The following is an 18321-nucleotide window of genomic DNA, read 5'->3' as shown; positions in this document are numbered from 1 at the left end:
CTGGTGTAACTAAAAATGTAAATCTCTCAAGCCTGCTTTATGCTATGAGAGATGTGCTCATCCAAATATTCAGTATGATTTTGTTCTATACTCATTAGTGAGACCCTTAACTGAAATGAATCCCTTTGAAAGGCACCCAGACCATAATTAATGTAGTCATGTGGCCTGCAAACACGAGGCTTTAGAATTACAACAGCCTTGGCAAAAGTTTAAAGTAGTCCATCTTAAAGGCAAATAATGTTAGATGTTAAATCTTAGACATTACTGTTATCATTTACTCCACTGTACTAGAAACTGCTAAAGAATGGGCCATGACATGCTTACTATGAAACTAGCTTTTGAAGTAATATTGGCTTATTAATAGAATCTGCCTCTTCCCATCTCATCTCATCAGAACATAATAACATAAGCTATAACACATGTCATGATCACTTAGACAGGAATCAACCAAAACTTCAGACAGACTAGTAAAGCCATATTGATTTTTCCATTTCACAAAATATATTTTCTGCAAAAAAAAATGCATTCACAGAAAATTGAGTTAATCCTTACATATTACAATGACTTTAATGACTATTACAATGGCTATTTGTGAATGTGTCAGTAAAATAAAAAGACGTTCAGGTTAAATACAAATGTGTACTACATGTACTGAATGCAGTCTTTTACAGTAATCAACAGTAGGCTTTTTTGCGTGCTGACCATGTTTCAAATTCAAGTGCCCACACAAACATATTAAGTTACGGACCATATGTCAGTTTAGTCAATTAACTTTAAATAATATTTGACACCTTTCAAAATACTATTAAAATACTACGTTGCGCATCAACAATATTGTCAGTGAATTTTAGGCTATAACCGAAAATTAACCAAACTATGATTTCAAAACCAAGGTACACACCAAACCATGATTTTTGTGTAAAGGTACACCCCTATAACAAAAACATAACATAAAACTACCAATGATCAAGTATATGTTTCACATTCTGTGACACTACACCGATGACCTTTGTGATATTGTTACTGTAGCTGCTGTACTCGTGGCTAAATTTACCTTGTCTGGCACCATCTGTCACTAGCCATGGCCTTTTCAGATTACAGTGATGTGTAGAATTTTCAGCTCTGAATTAGTTTCCATCTTTGCAACATTCCTTACCAGCATGGAAACATAGCTGTTACAGAGCACCATTACAGTACATGCCATTTTTAAAGAATCCTTCCAAAATACTTAGAATATGTTAGAGTCCTCATACCTTGTAATTTTGGAGATAACGTTATGTCTTCTCGGCATTCCCTGGATTTGTCGCAGGACTTATCATTGTTACTGATGCAGCCTTACCTCAATATTCAGGTCATTACGAAAATAGCACCATGACCCTCCCCAAGACGTACGCCATGATGAATCGGTGGTTGTGGGTCAGTGTCACAGTGGCTTGGGTGAAGGAGAGACATAAATGGAGTCGTAAATGGAAAGTCCCAGGTTTCTGGCAGTGAGAGAGGAAATCTGGTATCACAGCGTGGGGTGTATTTGGTCATTTGAATGCATAGTTAGGATAGAGGTGTGAGTTGTGAGGGGGTTTCCATATTAGTCAAATAAATAGAGAGAACAATGTAAATATAACTTCATATTTAATAACCATGGCTGACATAAGACTTCAATATGAATATAAATATTTACTTCATATTTAAATATGAAGTAAATATAACTTCATATTTAATAACATGGCTGACGTAAAACACGGCAAAACATTGATATGAAACATAAAGAATTTGAATGATTGTAAATGGCAGAACCTGTCGAACAAAAGGGGGCGGTCCAACATTCGGCCGCAGTCTCCTCAGCCCTCTGGCCACACTACAGAGAAAAGCCATCTGTTAAGATGAGCAAGAGCCCAGGTGTTTAAAGACATAATGGCTGTGGGCAGTTCACCTCAGGACTGAAGAGTAAAATATCAGGGCAGAGACAGCGCGGCGCGCGGCGCTAGCCGAGGACTGGAGAGAGCGCGAGAGAAGATAAAAGTGAGAAAAGGAAGAGGCGAGAGAGGGGAAACTGAACACGGCTAAAATGGGGAGGCGGGCGATAGGAGCGCCAGGGTAAGCCTTTTTAGACGAGTGAACATCCACTGATAAAAAAGACTGTAAGAGGAGGCTGAAGTCAGATTGCCGCACCTTGGCTTGGGATTGTTTGTGTTCTGTAGAGCTCTTATGCGGTGTCATTACTGTTCAGTGTCTTCAGAGTTGGGAAGTGAAACCCATACTGTATTTGTCATCGATATTTCAGTGACACTTAAAATCATAGTCTCCACCTTGTCCCTTGTTCTCTCTTTGCATGTCTCTCTCTCTCTCTCTCTCCCTCTCTCTCCCTCTCTCTCTCACACACACACAAACACACACAACAGGCACAAAATGTAACAAGTTAACTCTTATACACTCTTGTGTTGTAGAATCGTTCATCCCTGACCTAGAAATCCTATCATAGTATAATGGTGTGATTACAACTGCATGTGTGTTGATCTATCAATCAATTTTTCATGCTGTTTTTAATCTTTGGTCAGTATTCTATTGCATCACATCCTGCTGTATACGTCCATGTTGGATGTGACAAAGTTATTTCCAGAATGGGAAATCATATTTTTTACTAGAATCATAGAAATAGCCAGGTCTCTCGTGATACTGTGTCTTCATGAGACCATCTGGAAAGCATTGCATATTTTGATTTATATTTCATAAATTAATAAATGATTAAGGGATGGTGCATTGGTTCGGCAGGATGAATTACAGTCTAATCTCAGCTCCTGCTCCGGCAAGATCTAATATCTTGAGTTGCTTTGAAATATGCCTGGCTGTAATAATGCTTTGGATGAATAGTGGAGTTGGATGAAATGCCCAATCCTAGTGTGTCTTGCGGCCAAAGCTGGGTGACAGGTCTGCTCAGTGGGTCAATTGTTCAGATATGCAAGAAATCCTCCTTTATGTGTGCCAGCGACTTGTTGCCCTGCAGTGGGTACTTGTTCCCCCAGGTTTCTTCCTTTAATATGCTTTGGATTCAATTCAAAGGAAATCATGATAAGTATGTAATATGTGAATAAAATCGACCTAATAAGCCGCATCCCCGCCTTTGTTGCTGGCGGAGTCTTTTGAAACAGGAAGTGGAGAGGCATGAATTGTGAGCACTATCACAAAAGATGTAGGAAATGTGACATATTTCCCGGGGGAGTGTTGTGCTTTGTCTCACTGTGGCCCACTTTCTTCATGCCAGTGCTGGGTTGTCTGAAAAGCGATGAAAGACTCAACTCAAGGGACAGACTTGTAGACTTCTATTTATGAAAGCCACTGAGACTCCACTAATCAAGCTCGGTGACCTTGACTTGGGAGGGAAGTAGTATTTTAAGATTTTTAAGTAATTGAGACAGGTTGTGCCACACACATGGCTGATTAGATTTGGCTGTGCAAAATCGAAGAATGACTCACCTTTTGACTGGTAGAATATACAATCTTGGCAGACTGTAAGAGCAACAGTGTTTGTAAGGGATGAGTCACAGTCTGAATGTTAGTGTAATCCTATACTACCAGATCTCACTCAAGACCAGGTCTTTACAACTCAAAAACACCGCTGAGAGACCAAAGAGGGTGGCGCATTTCTCCAATCCCCTTGTAGACACTGAAAGTTAAGACAAGCAACGCTGCAATAAAACAAAACCCATCCCATTTATCTGGGAAGCCCACACAACCTCTGTTCCAGATTTACAGCCTTGGATGCCCTGTGGTACCAAATCTTCTGGCAGCGATTGCAAGGAATATTGATAGGGCCGTGGTTAAAGGGAAGGCTCTGGAGGCTGATGCACAGGTATGACTTACAGAAAAGCACCTTAGTCCATTTGGAATATTTCCCTTTAACAAATCACATATTACATAGAAGGCTCCATGAATTATGGATCACATTGTTGCGTAAAACTTTCAATAATTGAAGGCATTTTTCATGTTTGATCCATTTTGTTGAATAAGTGTTGCATCTCTGGATTGTTACGCTAATGCAGGCCTTTGATGCATTATCCTCTGGAGACATTCAGAGAGAAGGAGAGAGTGGGATAGAGGGGGAAAGGAGAGAAACGGAAGGAATGAAAGAAACAAGCAGGAGTGGCAATTAATGCCATGATGCTGCAATGAAGTTCTTTTGTGTTTGTATTCATTTCTTTTATTCCTCTTCCTAGTGCAACTTCTGTAGAGTGATGCTTGCTGAGCGGCGCTGAAAAGCAGTCCCTATCAATTTACCTCAGCATTTTCATCTTTCACTTCTCATAAAACATGCAACAGACGGCACACACACACACACACACACACACACACACACACACACACACACACACACACACACACACACACACACACACACACACACACACACACACACACACACACGCTCACTCACTCACTCACTCACAAACAAATAAACACACACTCACACACACACATGCTCACTCACAAACAAACACACACTCACTCACACATAGAGGCACACACACACAACTCTATTGTTTGTGCTGTCTTGTGTCTTTATGGACCGGAGGGATTAATAGCTGTAATATGTGTCATGCCATTTGACATTGATGACTGGCCACATGCAATTCAACTGCAGCAGGCAGAACAATCAGTCTTGGAGGGGAAAAGGTCCAGCCTTGTACTGGGAAGTGGGTCGCCTCACCCTTCAATAACACTAGCATGTGGCTGCCTTGTAAGGTTGTGTACCACTGTTGCACCTTTACATGACTGTGCTGGATCACCTGGATGAAAGAGAACTCTACAATAGTGAGTCCTATTGTGGGAATGTTCTGATTATTGAAATGTTTGTTTCTCTCTCTCTCTCTCTCTCTCTCTCTCTCTCTCTTTCTCTCCCTCTCTCTCTCTTTCTCTCTCTCTCTCTCTCTCTCTCTCTGTCTCTGTGTGTGTTGTGTGTGTACAGTATGTGTGTGTGTTTGTATGGTAATGCTCATCTTTTTGTCCATCTGTCCTTGTGTCTGTTTGAGTGGATTAAACTAAATGATATTTATCCAACTCCTCGTCTTATGAATGTTAAGAGCTGACACAATGGATCTTGCAATTTTTCAAATCTGATTGCATTTTTCAAATCTGACCCCTTTGTTTTCTTTTTGAAGAGGGGGGGGGGGCTGCAAATTATTAAGATCACCTTTTTAATCTCTTGCATAAGTACTGTAAGTTATATCTTCTGTTATCTTGATAACAACAATAAGGTACTTTGAAGCTGTTCTGGATGAAAACAGATATCTTTATGGTATTTATTAATTATTTTACAAATATGGTATCCTGGGTAATTTATAATGAAGGTAATTGCCATGTCTCGGGGTGATACAGTTGGTCTTACAGGGTGACACAATCCTTCTGGATTGCTTGGTATGATTTGTTAGTTCAGGCATTTATATTCAACCGACAGCTCCCGGCCTTCTCCCAAGCAAACGCAGTAGTGTCCCCATATCCACAGAGGATAGAACCACGATCTACCACACATAGTAATGAACCAGTAAAACTTGGTTTTGGTTTAAATTTATATCTATGAAAATTGAAGATGTTTAATTCATAAATGATACAAGATGAAATAAAAACAACAATATTGATCAAATAATACAATTGTAACAATCTATTGTAATGAAAACATGTGGCCTCCCTCTCAAATCAACAGGGTTGTGAAGGTTTTGCTTTATCCAATGACAATGGAGCAATGAAAAATATCTCATACACATTTTTACCTTGTCCCTTCCATCCCTTTGATTTTGTTATGTCTTTGCTTGTTGTTTATGTCCTCCCTTTGATTTAAAAAAAATATGAAGCAAACAATGATTGAATGCACCAAGGTTTAAGGAACCGAGTGCAGGCATACATGAAAAATGAGATGTGCTTAAAGACATACGTTTTGTATTAAGCACAATGGTGTGGAAAGTAGAGAGGAAACAAGTGAGAGTGGCAGGAATATAAAATGTATACACTATTTTTTCATTTTTCACTTAAGCCTAAACTTAAACTGAAGCCATTGGTTACTGAATCGGAGAATATCATGGCTCCTCTCGACCTACATTTCTTATTGGAACTGGAAGAAGTAGTATTTTAATATTCTAAGTAAAGTGCATTAAGCTCTGTTGTTGCTAACAGTTAGCTCACCAAGTAGAATGTATGGAATGGGGTTTAAGAGACTGAATCTATGCTTAGAGCGTTAGTCCACATTTATGTTGAAGGAAATTCTCAAAGCCAATTACATTGAGGGGAATCCAGTTCTTTGGGATGTGAAGAAGGGAATTGGTCTGCTTTCATATCTCTCCCCTCTACTTCTATTACTTCTATGGAAAAGAGGATTATTCCAAACTACCTCTCCATCCTCTGTTCTTTGGCCTCGTGCAACATTTAATCACATATCATAGCAGTAACTGTCAGGCAGTAATCGTCCCTTCTCATTTCTTATATGGCTCAGTAAAGTGTCCTTGGGTGAGCCAGATTGGAAATGCACACCTGTAACATAACAGCCATAGTGTGTGTGAGTGTGTGTTTGTGTGTGTGTGGGTGTGTGTGTGTGTGTGTGTGTGTCTATGTGTTTGTGTGACTTTGTGTATGAACCTACAGTATGTGTGTGTGTGTCAGTGTGTGTGTGTGTGTGTGTGTGTGTGTGTGTGTGTGTGTGTGTGTGTGAGTGTGTGTGTGTGTGTGTGTGTGTGTGTGTGTGTGTGTGTGTGTGTGTGTGTGTGTGTGTGGGTGGGTGAGTGTGTGTGTATGTGAGAGTGTGTTTGTATGGGGAATGTTCTGTGTATTGAGTTGTTTGCCCAGTGCAGTTTGTTCAGCTCTCCAGAGGTGAATGGGATAGCCACCAATCCTGTGATGTCCATCCGTGCGACCTTGACTGACCGTGGTAGGAAGGCCGAAGTGTCTGCTTGGTTGCCCAAGTCGTTTTGTGATCATTACAGTGTGTGTGTGTGTGTGTGCATGTGCAGGCGTGTGAATAACGACCTACAGAAGACAGTCCTAAGTGCTGTGCCCAAGACTCTAGAGTCAGCAATATTACCAGGGCAGCCTCTCCTCTTCTCTCCCTCTCTTTTTCTTGCTCTCTCTTGCTCCCTCTCTCTCTATCTCTCTCTCCCTCTCTTTATCTCTCTCTATCACTCTCTCCTTATCTATCTCTCTCTATCTCTCTCTATCTCTATCTCTATCTCTCTCTATCTCTCTCCCTCTCTCTCTATCTCTCTATCTCTCTCTCCCTATCTCTCTCTCTCTCCCTCTCTCTCTATCTCTCTCTCCCTCTCTATCTCTCTCCCTCTCTCTCTATCTCTCCATCTTTCTATCCCTCTCTCTCTCTTCCTATCTCACTTCCTGTCTCTGAGCGCATGTGTGGAGTGACTGGGCGTGGCTGGTGAGTGATGATGCACTGATTTACATAGATGTAAATGATAGATGATCTTCAGCACCACTATTTCCATTCTGAATATTTATTCCAATACTTTGAATTCCTCAAAATGTATCTTGTTTGTATAGTGTCCAGAGTCCAGTGTCAACCCACACCATTGTTTTTCACATCCACATCAGTGACTCCAGTGAGTGTTTCTCTACCTGTTTTCATGTTCTGGCTTTGCCCTATTCGATAAAGAAAACAGCAGTGTTTTTGATCTGAAGAACTCAAACAAGTTAGAACAACTGTGGTATCAAGTGTGGTGTTTCTGAGTGGATGTTGTTACCATAGAATCCAGAGATTCCAGAGTGTTATGAAAGGTGCAACAGCTTTTTAAAAAAGCATTGATCTACTTTCAGATTCAACAAAATCTACAAAGGCACAATCAGACAGATTTTTTTCTGCTAAGAATATATGGAGTATATTTAAAATGCATATTCATAATGCATACAAAAGCATGCATTTTCATATAATGCATTTTCAGTCAGAAATGTTTGTATGCGCTTTCAATTCCTTCAAGAAGGAGCAAAATTGGAATGGAAAGGTGACAGGCTGTACGGCAGCTCAGGGAGGACATATTTGTGGAGGATGAGGCTAGAGATTCTAAACTGCTTATGGGGAAGTGGAAGGCACAGGGATCAGGACCTGTCTATAACATTGTACATTTTAATGAGTCTGACTCCGTTTCCTGCATTTTTGAAAGATGTTTCCCAGACTTGTTTTGCTCCGAGTCAATAAATTGCTAGATTAGGAAGGTGTCTTGAGCAGTAGTGCTCGCATGAAAGCTAATATGCAAAGAAATACAAATGTGTCACGTAAGGCTGCAGTAAACCCACCTGTTTATGCATTCAGGGCCAGCTTCCGCTATATGGATTAAGCCTAGTTGTAGACTAAAGCACACTTCAACGAAAACCTCCATTGGAAAAAGCTTTTAGTCCAGGACTAGGTTTGATCTACAGCAGGGGTCTCAAACACCCGGCCCGCGGGCCAAATCCGGCCCGCGTCCTGCCCAATTCCGGCCCGCGACGTATGACAAAATAATAATGTAATCCGGCCCTTGAGGCTATTAACAGCGATACTGATTAAAATAGACGATAGATCCAGGTACGGTGACAAATCTCATTTGTAGACCTACTCTGCTCCACTATGTGCAAGACATCCAGAGCTTGATTCAAACCCAAAATCGCTGCGCAAAGTTTTCAGGAAATACTTGTATTACACGCGAGAAACACAGAGACGTGCATTTGTAATGACGCGGAAGCGATGCAGGCCATAGTGTTGCAGAAATTGAAGGAGAAATTAAGCAGAAATAGGCCTACACCAAATGTTGAAAAACGTTCACGTGTGATGAAGTCTTAGGTAAGCTATGTTATTCACCTATTCTAATTCTGAAGGAGAATATCCTTTTGGAGATTATGATCGATCGTCTATGACAGTGATAGTCACGGTGCGTATGTGAATGGAGGTGCGTGTATACAACGGTGTCCACTAAGCATACCATGCTTGTTTCGACCCTCTGCCCAACATAGCTTGGAGGTTGCAGTGGTAATCGTGATGATAGTGTCCGTAATGGATGTGGTACAGACAGCAGGGCTAGTAGAAATAGGGCTCTAAAGAACTACAAAGTCACCCGCAATATGATGCGAACTTCTGGGTACTGCAGATTACCCGCGATAGGAACTGTTTGAGCATAATACTTTATTGTAGGCCTATATTGTAGTAATCTATTACTAAACCACAACATCTTAGGTGTTGGTATACATCTTAGGTGTTTTCCTGTTAATTTGTTATGTGGGTAATATGAAAAAAGGAAAGTAAACCTGCTTAAATATGTTCATCCAGTATTTACTGAAAGGTGCATAATTTGAGGTGCTTGCAATCCAGTGACAAATTAGATGGGTAAATTTACCCCCTTCATAAACTTTTGTTTTACTCAAATATTTTTACATTTACAGTAGGACTTTATCTCTGACCACTTTCAAGCCATGGCCTTTTGAAATTTTGATATAAAAATCCAATGGTGTTGCTTTCTTAACCCTGATGCCTAGTTTGCCAGGTTTAAAAGTTATGAGAGGAAATATTTTTATTTGGTGTGAAACACACACACATACCTGTTTTTATGTTTTTCATTTATTTTATAATTTGTATTAATATTTATTTTATCATTATTTTATTTATAAGCTAAGGTTGCTAGCACAGGTGTCTAAAACTAGATAAAAACACTTGCACTTTCTGTTTGCACTTTCTGTTTTGTGTGGTATTTGAAAAAAAGAACATTGCATTTTCAGAAATAGCCGGCCCTCCAATCAGATGACGTTGGCAGAATTGGCCCCCAGCTCATTTGAGTTTGAGACCCCTGATCTACAGTATATACAGGAAACTGGCTGCATGTGATCTTTTTGGACATTCAAATACATTGTTTTATATAGGTGTTATAACAGACTTAATCTTGTTGGCAGGTCATCAAATCACTGTTAGTTTTCACTGAAATACTGCAGTAGATAGATGAGCAACTCATGTTAGTGGCATGTGAGCAGGTAATACTAAATATTTAGAGATCATGTACACGTATAATTCAATTTCAAAGCTGATCTAGTCCATTTAGCCTACATGTGTATAAAATGTGCTCTTCAGCTCGTTTTTAAGTTTAGAGCAGGCATCAGTGTGTTGCCAAGTATCAGACCTGCATGTACTGTATACTGCACATGCTATGCAACATTACATTGACTAAGGAATAGGCCTCTATGGCCTGTGACTTAAAAGCAGAGCCTGTGGTAAACTGTACAGCCAGAATGCTTACTGTGGGAGGCTACAGCTTTGAACTAAAGAACATTCAGCATAGCAAAATGCACCAAATCATTAGGCAACCTTACCAGCATCCAGTAAATTATTAACTCAGCTGTGAGATTTCATTTAAAGCTGGGCGAACACCAAGATTTTTCAAGCTCATGGTCTGCTCCAAGAAGCAAATACCGTAACTGTAGCAGTCAAGTCAAATTGCAATATTGTTTATAAGCATCTGGCAAAATAGCCACTGGCTTTTTAAGAATCCGCTTGCTCTCTTACTTTCATACTCCCCCTCTCTTTCTTTCTTTCTCTCTCTCTCTCTCTCTTTTTCTCTCTCACTACAACAGTAGAGATTTCATGGTGCGTCAGCCTGTCATGCTGCATCATTACAAGTGAACTCCAAATTAACGGGCCACACAGTGTTACAGTGTCATAGAAATTCACCGCACATTTTGGATCATCGCAAAATCAGCTCTCTTCACCGACGTCAAATATTTGAAATGTGCACTATTGAAACTGGACATAAGGTCACTAGATCTTTGAATTTCACTACTGTGTGCTTTTATCCACAATCACACACACAGAAAAAAACATTGTTAATACACATCGGTGTTCCCGGTCCTCCCTGTCACGCGTAGAAAAGAGGTGGGGGAAAAAGTCTTAAGGGAGAAACGACCTGGGATGCATTACCTAATAGATTTGGCAGAAGCGTGGAGTTCAGGGCCATCCGATAAAGCTGGGTTACAGTACTCTAATCAATCACTAAGACCTCAAGCCAATTTAGGCAGAAGCCTGACATCCAAGATAGGCTTTCAGACGGGATTAGAACAGCTGAATAGGAAGTCAACACATCTGGCAGCGTGTGCAGAGGAGCAGCACTAGGCTCGCCCACCTGTCCTCCAGCTCGGGCCCTCCTCCTGTTTGATAGGAGGCCGACTGGCTCCCCGCCTCCTTCCCGAGTCGCTTGCCTCGGATGCCGACGAGTACCTCCCTCTCCTCCCCTCCCCTCTCCTTTCCTCTCCTCCCCATGCCACCCCCCCCCCACCGACCCCCCACCCCCCCCTGCTGTTGTATGTGTAATGAGATATTTTATAGTTTTCTCTCTCTCCGCCAATTGTGATCTCTCCGGAGGGCGAGGGGAGGGGGCATGTCATGATTGCGAGGAGCTGTGTGCCACCACCCGGCATTTGCGCCGTCTCAGGCTGTGTCATGGAGCACGGGGCCACAAGGGTCCAGGCAAGGGGGAAAAAAATAGGCTGAGACGGAAAAAAAAACTCACCACACTTGTTCCCAGACTACTGAGCACTGGATGAAGTGTAGGAAAGGCTATGTTGTTATGAGCTGCTAGCCTCAGAAGCTACTCTAGCCTGCCTGCTAGCCTTTAGCCATTTGAATCTGAGTCCGACTGTGGGGTGTATTAATTTCAGACAAACCTCCTCAAAAGCATTGGAAAATAGAACTGCAGTCCCCCCCCCTAAGCCCAGCAGAGATCAAACTAGAGAACGGCCAATGCATCTGATAATGTCTAAATAAGGTGTTGGTTCAGCTGTGATGATTGATATCAGTCCAATAATCCCCTTCCATCTCCACTAAATCCACTGGCTAACACTGCTGATGGAGGCTTTCGCTAGTCAACACATTTGAAAATCAGAACAGCATTTAGCTTTCTCTCTCTCTCTCTCTATCTCTCTCTCGCTCTCTCTCTCGCTTGCTCTCTCTGTTTTAACAGCAGTTTTTTTTAGCAAACGTTTGACAAGCTATTATACTAAAAGTGAATATGTTGATGCGTCTGGTGAGTATGTTGATGGGTTTGTGAGTATGTTGAGTCTGTGAGTATGTTGATGAGTCTGTGAGTATGTTGATGGGTTTGTGAGTATGTTGAGTCTGTGAGTATGTGGATGAGTCTGTGAGTATGTTGATGGGTTTGTGATTATGTTGAGTCTGTGAGTATGTTGATGAGTCTGTGAGTATGTTGATGAGTCTGTGAGTATGTTGATGTCAAAACTCATGAGGTAGTTCAGTAGAAATCTACTATGACATGACATACCACTAAAATACCAATAGAAGTGCTTGTCAGTAATGAAAGCCATATAGCCTCATGTTCCTAAAGACACTGTTAAGCCCTAGTTATATATTATATGAGCACACATACCATACCATCCTATAATGTGTACTATGTATGAGTGGCGACTGGCTTTTTACTCTTTGGTCTCTGATGCAAGCGGTAAAAGCTAGACTGATGCTCTGATGAATCATTAACACACTGCACAGCAAGATTGTTATATTTTTTCCTCCGGTTAGAAAATGGAGGCCTGCTCAAAAACAAGTTCATCAGCGCAGCTAATATCTCTGGAAGCGGCAGCAGTGTGCTGCAGCCTCAGTTGAATGCTTTGAGTACAGTATTGTAATTATCTTCTCGGCCTCACCCACATTAAAAGGACATTTCTCTGTTCCTCATAATGGGCTATGGCCTGGGTCCTGAAAGCAGAGGTCTGTTGTTCCCTCACTGGTGGCAAAGTTAATTATAAGCAGAGATAGACAGCCTTGCATGTCGACTGTCCATCATCATTGCGTGAGCTCATCTTGCTCAATGCGCTTTCATTATGTGGTGAGCAGGTTAGAGGGAATGCTTAATGTGGAATTGAATGTTTCCCCCCCAGCTTCTCCCCCTCCCAGCTGCGGTTACAGAGGTGCTATCACATATTTCTTAGCACAGAGTCTTGGATTCCGGCATGTCGCACACAGCACATTGACACTTCAAATTTCGTTTCATTTGCCACTTGCCTCTTTGCAACTGTAATCCATTTGCATGTAAATGGCTATGTTATCCTGCTCTGCTTTTGGCATTTTTTTGATGTTCTCCTTTTTCTTTGAAAATGGAACAACAATGCTGTGGTGATAATGTCTCACAACAATAATATAATTTCTCCCAAAAAATCCATTTCAAAGAGCCTAATTAGTCTCTTGTTTGCATTCAGTGACTTTTGTCATTGCACAAAAGACTGCTCACAGAAAATAGACTACAGTGCTAATTATATTATACATTGCATGCTATTTTTTTTTGTGTGTGATCTTGATACTTGCCCTACTGTCTTCCATGCCTTCCGAGTGGCCACTCAGGATAGTATTTATGGCAGGAGGACTAAATGTACGGAGTAAAGAGCGTCCAGGACACGAGCAGCTGGGGATGGCTGATTCCGTACAGCGCTCTTCCTGTGACATTTCAGCGTGGAGCCGCGTGCATCATCACCCTGGGCTGTGCCAGCCGCCTCACTGCGGCAGGAATTAAGCAGCATCGCCAGGCCAGAACGTGGAATATTTTTTCGTCAGCATATTAATGTAGTCATGGTAGGTCGGCCGCAAATGCCAAGACACATCATGCTATTAATAGCGCTCTAATTTTCCAGTTAACATCTGGGTCATGGCTCTGTGTTTTTTTTCAAGCTGGAATTATTCAAATATGCGGAAGCTGAATCCCGTTCATATGTTTTTGAGGAGCCCTTTTGCATTGTCTGTGAAAGGTCACTTTGCCATATTTGAGCTGTGACTTCAAAGTAACCTGCATTGAATTAGCCCTTGAACAGACTACAACATTCAGCCACGCAAATGTGTGTATGTGTGTGTTTTTTATTGTAACTGATAACGCAATTAGTTCAATGTGGGATTGCTGTCAAATGTGCAGGATGTGCTATAAAAGGATAACAACATCATAACAATACCAGGATGAAAGGATGAAAGCTCTGAACCACTTGAGTCAGACTTGCTTTGAAATTCAAGATAGCCATGTTTCATCCTCTAAGCTATCACCACTTCAAAGGGCCCAGGTCACTTGACTCTCCTGAAAACAATTTGTTTGTGTTTATTTGCCTCCGCGAGAGAGAACACAGTGTCACAGTGACAGGAAAACTTGTAAATGTGTGGAGAGGAACATGGCAGAGTCAGATTGATTGCATTTCACCATCATTGTGTTGTTGGTGCAGAATGGTTGGGCTAGCTGTAAACTGGGAACGCCACTGACTTAATGCAATATATGTCGCAGCAATGCGGTCAAAGATGCAATTCCTTTATTTTCTCTCCACGAGTGGTGTTGCAGAGCAACATGTCTCAGGGAGTGAACAGCTCATGGCATCATAATGAAGTAGTTTTCAAGCGACCATTAATTACCAGCGAGAAATCCCACATTTTTGTCACCAAAATGAATATTCCTCCCAGAGAAAAATTGGGTGGGTACATATATAGTGTTTATATGGGCCAAGGGTATGCAGCTCCCCTGGGCTGTGAACATCACATTCAGCAGTTACTAGGTTTATCATCCATTAGAGCAGGAGGCCAAGCGATGCTGGCTCTGATTAATTAAAGTAAGGAATGCTCTACCATGGGATTAGGCAGCTGTAAGTGGCTTACTCTCTAAGAGTGCAATAGTATCTGTTATTGTGTTTTATAGCATTGAGGGCTGGTAGCGCACTGTGACTGTGTATTTAGCATTAAAGCCCAGCAATAACTTTCTGCTTATTTTATAGAATTCTTGACTTCGTAGTATGATTGCCTGAAAAATATTGCCTTGCATTAAGAACTATAATATCTTCAATGAAAACATTCACACTCAAGCTAACAGCACAGCTCAGCCGTTGCATAATCATCGTCAATGCTCAGCTTGGGTCCTCTTGACCTACAAACAGATCACAGCCAAAGTGACATAGCAGCCAGTCATTTGGAAAAGCACACCTCAATCCCAGGTGTTTTATTTGACCTTAGTAAATAATGTTGGCATTGAAGGTAAGTCAGATGTCACATCAGATAACCTTGAGATTTACAAAATTACCCAGTAAATAAACAATTTGTAAAGCTTTCAAATGTTTACATATGGTGGGATTAGAGAGTGAGTCTGCTATCACCCTTGTGGTTTTTGAAAAGGTCCCCTGGGTTAAGTTGAGTGATTAGCTTCTTTGAATATTCTTCCAGGAATTGTCTAGTGGGAGGACGCCTGCTGTGGATCAATAGAGGCATTAGTATGATGAGCTGTGAGGGGAAGGTTTTTTTGTAGCATAAGCAAGCTACACAATCCCCCCTTTACAGTCGGCTCACTTCGACACTTCTTATTTGCACATGCAAACACACCACCGCAGCATGTTGACATAAGATGCCGGTTTATCAGAGAGTAGACAAAGTTGTGCAGATACTGTTATGAGTGGTGTTAGAGGTTGTGTCTTAATCAGTGGGTTTTCTTGTCTCTGCCTCCGATCTCATTTTTAACTCGTCTGTTCTCTCGCTTTGTTCGAGGAAAATTTCTATTTCTGTATCACATTAGGCTCTGTACATGCAAATTAATTTCCCCCCTTTCTACTGCGAAAGTTTGCATGAAATTATGTGTTCCGAGCACTGCTCTTTTTCTCCGAAGAGGAAAATGCATAAATGTACACAAATGAGTTTGTGTTAATTTTTGTAGTCAATGAGCCTCGGTCCTTGCCCAAAGCGCAAACGTTTTTTTTTTTTTTTTTTTTTTTAAATTCCACAAATATGTGGAGATCATCAAAGGTTTTATCAATCCCATACACATGTGAGGCCCATCCTCAGGAGACGTAAGCCTCTGATGCTTGATGGCACCACAGCATATTTCACTGATCTACTGTACTACTACACTTTCCACTGTCAAAATCTCTATGTATCGAGAAGTGGTTGATTGATTTTGTATGGATCTCAAGCCAGGCTTATGCTTTGCGGCACTTCCTTATTCTCTAGTAAAAAAGAAAGAGAAAATAAAGGAAGGGGGGGGGGGGGGGGCCTCGTCCTTGCGAAGACGGCAACAATTTGTACAGCGCGGTAACATGCAAGGGTAGAGGTGGACTGTACCACCATTCTTCACTGTCTCCATTAAACATCCTGAAAAGAAGTTGGGGTTGTGATTACAGCTCCATAGACTGCGCAGTTCTTTTTTTGTCCTTGATATGGTGCCAAAGCTGGAGAGGAATAATGACTGCATAGGCAGTTTCCTGGGCCTGCCGAGCATCCCCTGCCAGGATTATTTGGAAGCTGGAGGGCAAGGAGGGGTGGTGGTGGAGGAGGAGGAGGAGGGGTTGGATTCTGACATTTTGCGAATGTTTTGGGTGCAACATGCCAATCTCTTTGATTAAATATGGTGCAGCGCTGTTCGTCATGCCTAGCGGCTCACTCCGCTGCCGCGCTTCGGGGAGTAGCATTATATTCCGCGTACCCTGTTCATTACAAATTCCTCAGCAGAGTCTGAATGCATTTCCATGTTTGAAATAAATATTTGGCATTGTCATGGCGCATCCCATGGTTCCTTGGCTTTGTGGACATTTGCCATACGCTGAATGTTACAAACACGCTCTGCAGCAGACTGAGATTGCACATTTAAACTGGATGCAGCCTGAGCCTATTTGAGTTCACGTTTGCACAGTAGAAAACACACTCTCTCCGTAAATGAAAACATGACTTAAGCTCAGATAAAGATGCACTGCAGATCAGACCACTGCACAGCACAGTGTATGTAAATGGGAGGGGGGGCTGTTTAAATTAAGAAATAGGATTACCCAGCTGTAATCCAAGGGGAATATGAAGACACGTGCTGAAGTCTAGCTTGCCCCCCTCTCATATCGTCCCCCTCTGCCTGTAATAATGCTCTCTGTGTTGTCTATCTAGTTGCATCAATGTCAAGCTGCTGAATGGCAGGTGTTAGTGCCAGACTCATAGTCATGTCTGTCCAGGCTGGTTTCAGTATGAAAGCTTGACAAAGCGGCATAATGGCAGCCAAAGCTGACATTGAGAAACTGGCTTTTGACACGTTATTATCTGCCAATAAAGAAGAGCTGTCGCTCCATAGGCAAATGTGTGTCTCGGAGGTTTCACCCTGGTGGATTCGCACACTGCTGTTGCGTGACTGTCTTGCCGTATGTGTGTGTGTGTGTGTGTGTGTGTGTGTGTGTGTGTGTGTGTGTGGTGTAGGCCAGGGGAAGGTTGATAGATTGCAGAGGATGCGCAAAGGTAAAGTGGTTGAATGTAACCGCTGTGAGCTTGTGTTGTGTAAGAGGTTATAAGAGTTATGGAAACTCACAGTGAGCTCTTGTCACTGTTCATTCACCGATACAAGGTCTATAGTTCTCCGCCGGCTCAGGGCCATGAGTGTTTGGCTTCGAGGTATGACCCTTGTCAAAACTTCATAGCAGTGATTCCTGGAGTCCTGTAGGAGGCCTCTGCTGATCTGTGGTCAGTCTTGTTCGTCCTTTGCACGTACATCGCTGACACAAAGCATTCCTGACCGTAAGACAGCAGTCCCTTCTGTGAGGGACAATGATGTGGAGGATGATGACAAACGGCTAGCGGGCCGAACCAAAAGCGACCAGCTTCATTCATCAGCTCCCAGGGACCGGGGGCGAAGGAGAAACATCTAACGGCATGTACGCTCCAGAGTACAGTCCTGCATTAGCCACTAATAACCCCTCTTAGAGTCAGCAGTGTGTCTCTCCTCTGTATTTATTACAGGCTGCAAGGCCAAGGAGATGAGACGATCAATATTTCGGGCTTGCATGGGGGACGACGGGAGAGATTGTGCAATTGCAATTTTTGCCTCTTTTCTATAGGGAAGCATTGAGCACAAAAGCACATCCCGCCCACAAATGTCTTTATAGAGCACGTATGTTCACCACCAACCCCCAAATCCACCCCTCCACACACACACAGACACACACACACACACACATTAATGAGCCGATAACCCGTTAGTTGATACGGGAGGGCAAAGTGCAGCCACATGCGGCAGTTCTGTATTTATGGAACCGGGGGCTGAGGTGTTTAAGACCTGTATTGAAAGGAGCACTGGGAGGTTGCACACAGTCATTTCTACCATCCGTCTTGGTAAATACTCTGCAGATGTGGCACCATTAGTGCAGGCGCTGTTTCCGCTCAAGGAGCTGTGATTAGTCAGGCCACTGGTAAACAGGGGCCCCATAATAGGCTTTCCATGCCATTGAGTTGCGCTATGAGTCTTAACCAACTTAATGTTGTAATATTGCACGTGTCAGTCCAGCGTAATTTCTGCGGGGACTCGTGTCTGTTACACAGAAATGGAATTA

This window comes from Alosa pseudoharengus, unplaced genomic scaffold (genome assembly GCF_046254945.1).
Source record: "Alosa pseudoharengus isolate Yale_2024_CS ecotype anadromous, Long Island Sound unplaced genomic scaffold, YU_APseudo_1.1 YU_APseudo_1.1_scf_19, whole genome shotgun sequence".
Lineage (NCBI taxonomy): Eukaryota > Metazoa > Chordata > Actinopteri > Clupeiformes > Clupeidae > Alosa > Alosa pseudoharengus.
This window is presented reverse-complemented; position numbering follows the sequence as displayed.